Source organism: Mus caroli, unplaced genomic scaffold (genome assembly GCF_978045245.1).
Source record: "Mus caroli unplaced genomic scaffold, Mus_caroli_1 scaffold_1, whole genome shotgun sequence".
Taxonomy (NCBI): Eukaryota; Metazoa; Chordata; class Mammalia; order Rodentia; family Muridae; genus Mus; species Mus caroli.
Genome location: NW_028227256.1, coordinates 63,968,202 through 63,976,748, shown reverse-complemented (window position 1 = coordinate 63,976,748; position 8,547 = coordinate 63,968,202).

The following is an 8,547-nucleotide window of genomic DNA, read 5'->3' as shown; positions in this document are numbered from 1 at the left end:
GACATGTTCTTACCCCCAATGCAAAAGTAAAATCCTTCCCATAATCTGAAATGTATGAGTCATTGCCACTCTCTTCCCTTTTAACCTTGGAAGATAGCCAGTCTGTGTAGCTAAAAAAGAATACTGCAAGCAAGCCAAAGAAAAAGGTTGTGGGGCAAACCAGATATTTAATAAAGAGAGGAAAAAGGTCATTTCGATGCAGATTCAATTAGTTTCATATCTAAAGGTTTCCCATAGGTCCCTAACACAGACCTGTGCGTAGGACTGAGTGAGATGAAGATGCCCTTTTTCTGAAGAACTGGGACATGTCCCCATGGTCCACGACACAGGCAGGAAAGCTGATTTAGTGGCCTAATTCCATTCTCAAAATTTGAAACTCAAGTATTGCATTGGTGCCTTCTGGGTATTTTTCTGACATTTCACCGAGGCTAAATTGTTCTCTATTTCACTTTCTACAAATTGACATGTATGGCTGGGAGCACAAACATGTGTAAAGGTAAATTTACTATCCAAACGCTTGAATGAGTAAAGCCAAACTATTGGGGGAAACAATTTGTAAAAGAGAAAAATCAGATTTAGTTATAAACTAAAAGAAGAGGAGGTGTCATGGTATAACAAACAACCCCAAAAGAGTACCAAAGAGAAATTAACAATCAACCGATGTCAACAGACAACTTGGAGAGACAGGGCTGTGATTTTCATTCATCATCACCTGCCTTCATTCCTTAATAAACACATAAATACCTTTATATCTTACTAAAATCTCTAGCAAAATACCTGTTCAGAGAACCCTAGTGTGTACTTTATCCTAAAACAGCCCTGGCCACTCCTATTAATAAATTACTGAGCTGTCATGAAATTCAGATGACTCAGAGGATTGAGTCTTCTACATATCAGGGCCCATCAATCATGTGTACTATCTAGATATGAGACAGCAAAGCAGTTCTTCCTATTTGCCCGAGTTAGTTTCAGCTAATAAGTTATCTGTGGGAGTCTCAACTGAGAGAGGGTCCAGATCAGATTGGACTATGGCCATGTCTATAAGAGGATCTCTTGATTGATGTCCACTGTAAGCGAGCCTGTCAACTGCAAGGACCTGGGAGCGAGCACAGTGAAGAAGGAAGTGAGAAGTGACAGGATGCTAGCTGGGCTTTGAGATGTGTAAATATCAAGTATGTGTGAATAGGAGGTGAAGGATCCTGGAGGCCAGCATGGGTTTGATATGATGTTATGATGGCACATATATATTTCAATACAGAGTGACATGTCCCTTCTTCCAGAAACAAAGAAAATGACTCCTTTTGATGGATAAGAACACTTTTCACAAGTTCCTGAGGCATGCTGGCTTTTACCTAACCACCAGAAATCCTTCTATAGTCAAACTTGAGCTAAGACTAAGCACTCAATTTTGGACCAGATTATTGGGCCTTCCCTTTTGAGTGAGGAAAGAAGAATGAGGTACCCTTTGGACATAACAAGTGTTTATCATGGTGACAGCAAGGGAAACTAGAACACTACTGAACATCACAATGCCTGAGGGCACACGTGCCTGTAGGCTAGCAAGGAGCAGATAGCAAGGAGTACCATAGCTAAAGTCCTAAAAAAGGAAATATGTAGAGTGTGGTTCTGAGAAATTTACATAGTGGCCTCTTAGGAAAAGGTGAAGATTAGAAAATTGGAAGCCATTTTGAGCCATTTCTGTGTCTTTTACTGTATACGGTGTATAATTCACATAAAGGGGAAGGAGTTAAAGTAAGCAAGAACTGCAGCTCTGGTGTGGTTTTATGACTGGAACCTCACTCTGGACCCCCTTCAGCCCTCTAGTCTTTAAGGTCTCTTCAGAAAAAAATCCAGACTACACAGAGAATATAGTGGAGAAGATAGGCACCTTATTACAGAGCAAATAGGATGCCCCAAATGGGTAGAAATAGACAATGAGACATTATGTCAATCTACATTAAAGGCAGGCTTACAATGTCTAAGGACTCCAGACATGAACTTTTAGTGGTTATGTATTAGGATACTTTCATCTGGATAATTGTTCCCTAAAAGTCCATGTGTTAAAGCCTTGATGCCCAGAGCAGTGCCTGGGGGAGGCCTTTAGGTCATTAGAAATGTGCCCTAGAAGAATATCAGCGTATTCTAGGCTCTTAATCTTTGTGCCTATGACTCGACTCATAGCATAAACAATTAGCTCTGCTACATGTTCCCACCATAAAGGTTAAGTAATTTGAAGAGATGATGGTTAAGGGGGTGGATTTAAACCCCATCCTATTTCTGAAGCAACAGGTCTAAGATGTCAACCATAATTCTTTACAAAAAGAAGATGAAAAATAAGTCTGAAATGCAGAGAAGATAGGTTGGAAATCTTCCAACAGGTGGAAAAAAAATAGAAGCCATATGCATAGGTGAATTCACCAGGGACAGAGTGGGCTGGACTGACCACGACCACATCAGTGAGTAGTTGATTTAATGAATCTGAAATAGCTACCCATGGGGCTGTTTTAATGATGGCCACAAGTGGTTTACACAGAGTGCTTGACATATAGACAAGGTCCTGTGAACACAAGCTGTTGTTATTAAGAAGGGGCCATGGACTATATCCCCTTCTTGACCTTTTCATGTGCCTGCCAACCACAATGAATGCTCTGGAAGGTTTATGAATGTTTGTATAAAGAGTGACAGCAAGCCTCCTGCTTCCCTCCCCAGCAATCTCTGGTTTGGCAGCAGAGAGATGGATTATGGGCCTCCAGTTCCACAGTGGAAATGTGTGGAGTAGACTTGTTCTGCCTGGTGTCTAGAGAAAGCCACAGGACTCCTGGAAGACTTGTCCTGACTAGTTCTTCTCCACCCTGCTAGAGACATGTTTGAACATATGGTTGAGAGACATGCTACATTGACGAGAGAGATCCTGGGGAAATGCAGGAGGGGTTAAAATTTACTTGATTGCCAAAAAAAGAAAAGACAAGACAAGAAAAAGGAAAAGAAAAAGAAAAAAAGAAAAAGAGGAATACCCCTTTTGGATAGTATCTAGGTAAAATATCCAAAATACTGCCTAGAAGCACAGGCTGGCTTAGGTCAAAGTAAGTATACAGGACCTTCCCCCTCTGTTTCTCCCTCCCTCCTCGGTCTCTGTCTCTATCTCTGTGTGTGTGTCTGTCTCGCTATCTCTGCCTCTCTCTCTCTCTCTCTCTCTCTCTCTCTCTCTCTCTCTCTCTCTCTCTCTCTCTCTCTCTCTCTCTCCACCCCCCTCTGGCTCCTTCTCTTCAGGTCTTTTTCTTAGCTTTAGTCGAGAGCAGTGGTTCTCAACCATCCTAATGCTAAGACCCTTTAATACAGTTCCTCGTGTTGTAATAACACCCAACCATAATTTTTATTGCTATGTTGTAACTGTATTTTTGCTACTGTTATGAATCATAACATAAATATCTGTGTCATGCAATGATCTTAGGTGACCCCTGTGAAATGGCCATTCCATCCCAGGTTGAGAACCATTGGTCCAGAGAATTATCTGAGGGACTGTGATATACCAGATGTAAGCTAGAAATCAATAATTCCCAGAATCCCAGACATGGTTTTTTAAAATATTCGCACTATATTCTTTCATTGTCTTTTCTTTTCTAGAACCAACCATACCAAACTCTAGACAGCAAAAGAATCACATGGCCATCTATCCAATTCTACAATTTTTGCCTACAAGAGATTCATATGAAGCTTTTCATTATGCAGAGCCAGCCCAATTTCCCTAAGACAGAGTGCCTGGCTGGAAGTGGGGGAGTTTGTATTAACATGTGCTCCGGTGGTGACACTATAAAGGAGTCAGTCTTCAAGAAGAGCAAGTCTTGCATGATTCTTTGGAGTTCCAGTCCTCTCCTTTCCTTGGCCTGCCCAGAGCACAGCCTTCATGCCAGGCTTTGTGGCTCAGCCCAGGCAATGTGTTGATAAGGGAGGAAGGACTTTCTGAAGCCCAGACCTGATGGCCCTCACAGTCAGAGACACTAAGTGTTCAAAACCAATGTGACAAGGTAACTAGTAGATTCTTAGACCTCCTCCCTGGTCTAGGAGCTCTAATTCCAGATGTGTGTGGCCGTACTGAGAGACTGTCTTTGCCTTCTCGCTTGTAAACCTTTGTGTTCCAGTTACTCACCTTGACTTTGACCTCTCCCTTCTCCCAGCAAAAAGAAAAAAAATGAAGCATAAATAACACAGTTATTGGGAAATCTGGGTATTTTTAATATTTTCCTTTCAATAACTTAAACTGCCTATTGTGAGACAAATCTGTATATGACATGAGCATTGTAAATACTGGCACCTCCTTGTCAGGCAGTGGAACAGGCTGGTGGGAATCCCAAACTGGGACAAACCAAGGGTGAGTATGTATCATCTCACTTCATGTACTAGTGTATGCTTTGATGCTGGGTGAGGATAGAAGCAAATGCAATTCATCTCATTAGGAGTTTCTGGCGGCCCAAGATGTGGCTCAGTGAATAAAGGCACTGCCAAGCCTGACATCCAAATTCAATCCCTAGGACCCACACAGTAGAAATAGAAATTGTCCTGTAACCTCCAGACAAAGCCCATATACCCCACAGCTAAATACAATAAAAAAATTAAAAAATATTTTTAAATGAAATGCTTTCTGACTGTGAAAAGGATCCCAGGTATAGGTGCAAGGACATGAGGTATTTTTTATTGCTGACTTGCTTATATATACCATGCACATAGACCACAAGGGTCTATGTAATCTTAACAATAGAGCGTAGGCCCACATTCTCAACAACAAAAGAAAAAACCTCTCTTCTTGCTCCTAAAGACATGGGCTGTTGTGCTGATCAAGATCTATTCTCAAGGGTTAGAAGGAAATCGAGAAACCTGTCTAAATGTTGGAACATCTTTGACCAACTTTCTGTGCTCAAAATCTTTCTCATCTCCCAGAGAACGCCAGCTATAACAGAAGCATTTGCCCAGCAGTTACAGGTACCAAGAAACCTGTCAGCACACTAATAACAGTCCTGACAAGGCAAGGAGGTGGTGTCGTCTGTACCACAGCAAACACTGTCTCTGGGAAATTAAAAGTGAACCGCACTGTGTTCGGTGAATGTCTGTTTGCACATCTGTTTCCTCTGCTGCCAAAGGCACTCCCAATCAGTGGGGTCAATACCATGGGAGAAACAGGAAATTGCTTCAGTTGTACATAGCCCCAACTGGATGTTAAACCAACAGGACAGTGACAGTAAAATCAGACTTAGACAGCTGCTACTTTATAACTTTTGTGCTGCAAAGAAAATAGGCTACTCTGAGTAGAAGGGGAAAAAAGTAAATAAATCAAAGTCATAGACTGCATGTGCGTGAGAGAAGATGTTTCTGAAAATAATATGGAATCTCATGGTCTCTCTCCTCCCTAGTACAATGGCAGGATTAACACAGTTCAAGGGGATGCACCATTAGCAACAATGGTGCATTCAAGGGGGTCAGAGACAAAGTGAGAACCACAACAACTCAACTGTGTTCCCCTTATGCTAGCACACAGGTACTATCAGTTATTAGCTCTTCCACGGGGTATAGGAGACCACTACCCACCAAACCAGTTCACTCCTTCAGACATCAAAGACACACAGAGTGGGCCAGAAGATGACCTCATTTCATCCTCCCTGTGGCTTAATGGTCACAGTCATGTGGCTTAATTCTCACCAGTGGGACATGTGAGGGAAGTGATGGATTCCAGTACCAGCCTGTGCATGTCTGAGTTTGTCTGGCCCCATAGCCCCCTCAAGCCCGGGCACAGATGTACCTCCGATAGAGAGCCATGGTCATTGTGACCACAGTTAACACCCTGAGGAATGGACGAGATCTACAATCCTGAAAGGTGACTAGGAACAAAGCTAACCTAGACTAAGAGAAGTGCTTTTCTCTCTGTTTCCACAATGTGCTTTAGGCCTCTTGGCGGCTGTGACCTCGCTGTCACCCTCCCACATGCTGTGGCATTTGGAGATTGCCTTCTGCAAACCCAGAAACAGAGCAGCACAGAAAAACAAAAAGTAAATGCTACCAGCATCTCAGACTTTGGAACCTCCAGAACTGTCAGAAATCTAACTTTGTGTTGTTGTCTCTTCTACTTGGCAAGGGTGGGCTGTAGTAGCAAGTTTGGGGCATCCTCCTTGCAGCCTGTCAGTGGATAGACACACGTAGCTTGAAGCCAAGTGTTTGAATCTCAATAACAAAATTGTGTGTGTTTTATTTAGATGGAAATTAGCAGGCAGGAAATGTGGTCTCAAATATCTGAATCCAGAGCTTCATAACTGGAATATACCTGCCAGGAGACCAAGAAAACCTGTCAACTGACAAGAAAATCATGCAATAACTAACACAAAAATGAACATCCAGAGATAAAGCTCTGTTGTTTGGCATGTGTCTGAACAAAAGCCCAACACTATTCTCAACAAAAATTAAAAATAAAAATAAAAGTGTTTCAACATCTATGGAAATTTTATGCCATTCATTAACATGGTAAATTTAGAATACTAGACAATAATGTAAATGCTGGGCGGGAGGTGAGAACAAAAACTGATAGGTCCCAACAGAAACAAGATAAACTAGTGCAGTGCTTCTAGAAAGCAATGTAACAGTATTGGGGAATTAATAGTGAGGGAATTAATTTTGAGAATGTCCTATGATCTAGCAGTTGGCTTCTGGTATATATATAATGGCTATACATAAAATAGGTAGATATGCCCCTCAACAGAGGAATGGATACAGAAAATGTGGTACATTTACACAATGGAGTACTACTCAGCTATTAAAAGGAATGGATTTATGAAATTCCTAGGCAAATGGATGGATCTGGAGGGCATCATCCTGAGTGAGGTAACATATTCACAAAGGAACTCACACAATATGTACTCACTGATAAGTGGATATTAGCCCAAAAACTTAGGATACCCAAGATATAAGATACAATTTGTTAAACGCATGAAACTCAAGAAGAACGAAGACCAAAGTGTGGACACTGTGCCCCTTCTTGGAATTGGGAACAAAACACCCATGGAAAGAGTTACAGAGATAAAGTTTGGAGCTGTGAAGAAAGGATGGATCATCTAAAGACTGCCATATCCAGGGATCCATCCCATAATCAGCTTCCAAACGCTGACACCATTGCATACACTAGCAAGATTTTGCTGAAAGGACCCAGATATAGCTGTCTCTTGTGAGACAATGCCGGGGCCTAGCAAACACAGAAGTGGATGCTCACAGTCAGCTATTGGATGGATCACAGGGCCCCCAATGGAGGAGCTAGAGAAAGTACCCAAGGAGCTAAAGGGAACTGCAACCCCATAGGTGGATCATTATTATGAACTAACCAGTACCCCAGAGCTCTTGACTCTAGCTGCATTTGTATCAAAAGATGGCCTAGTCGGCCATCAGTGGAAAGAGAGGCCCATTGGACTTGCCAACTTTATATGCCCCAGTACAGGGGAATGCCAGGGCCAAGGGGTGGGGGTGGGTGGGTGGGGGACTGGGGGGAGGAGTGTATTGGGGACTTTTTGGATAGCATTGGAAATGTAATTGAGGAAAATACCTAATTAAAAAAAAAAAAGAAAAATATCATGAAATGGGGAGGGGGATCTGAGAGGGATTAGGAGAATGAGTTGGGGTGAATATAAAAATACATTCTATTCACACATAAAATCAATAATAAAGATACTATATTAAGTAAATAAAAAAAATAAAATAGGTAGATAGATAGATAGATAGATAGATAGATAGATGCTGGAAAGATATAGATAGATAGATAGATAGATAGATAGATAGATAGATAGATAGACAGATCATGTGCCTTGGCCTGGAGAGATATCTGTGTGTGTAAGAGCTTACTGCAGAAGTATGAGGGTGTGAGTTCAGATCTCCAGCCCGCACATAAAAGCCAGATGTAATAGAAACCATAAACCCAGGTTTGGGGAGGACAGAGACAGGAGAATCACTGGGACTTAGCTTACTCCAGCCACGGAGAAAAACATCAATGTCCAGGCTCACTGAGACACTGTGTCTGGAACAAGACAGATAGAGGACACCACAGGCGCCTCTGTTCCGAATGGGAGCGCAGCATCTCATTATACTGTCCACATGGTACATCCTTCTCAGGTCTTTTAGCCACCAGCATGCTGCTTTCAAACTTCCAGACTTCCTCCATCCTGTGCTCCCCCCGCCCTCCTGCCCCATCCTCCATCTTCCTGTCCACAGTCATCTTGGTCAAGCATCATCTGGTTAAGGTGAGTGTCCCACTATGCTCTCCCGAGTCGTTCCTTCTGTACATGTTAGTGTATTTAGGTATCACAGGAACTTCAATTGCTCATGGAAAGCCTGTGAGGGGACATCATGACACTGGGCTTGCAATAATAACATAATATGATTACAATAGTACAATTATTATAAAATGCTGCTCACTCCTTTTCTTTCCTCTCTTCTGAGATGCTCCTCCACACCTCCATGTTTTCAACTTAATAGTCACTAAAGACCTCTACTAACTCTGCATGAATATGCTGTGAGAAC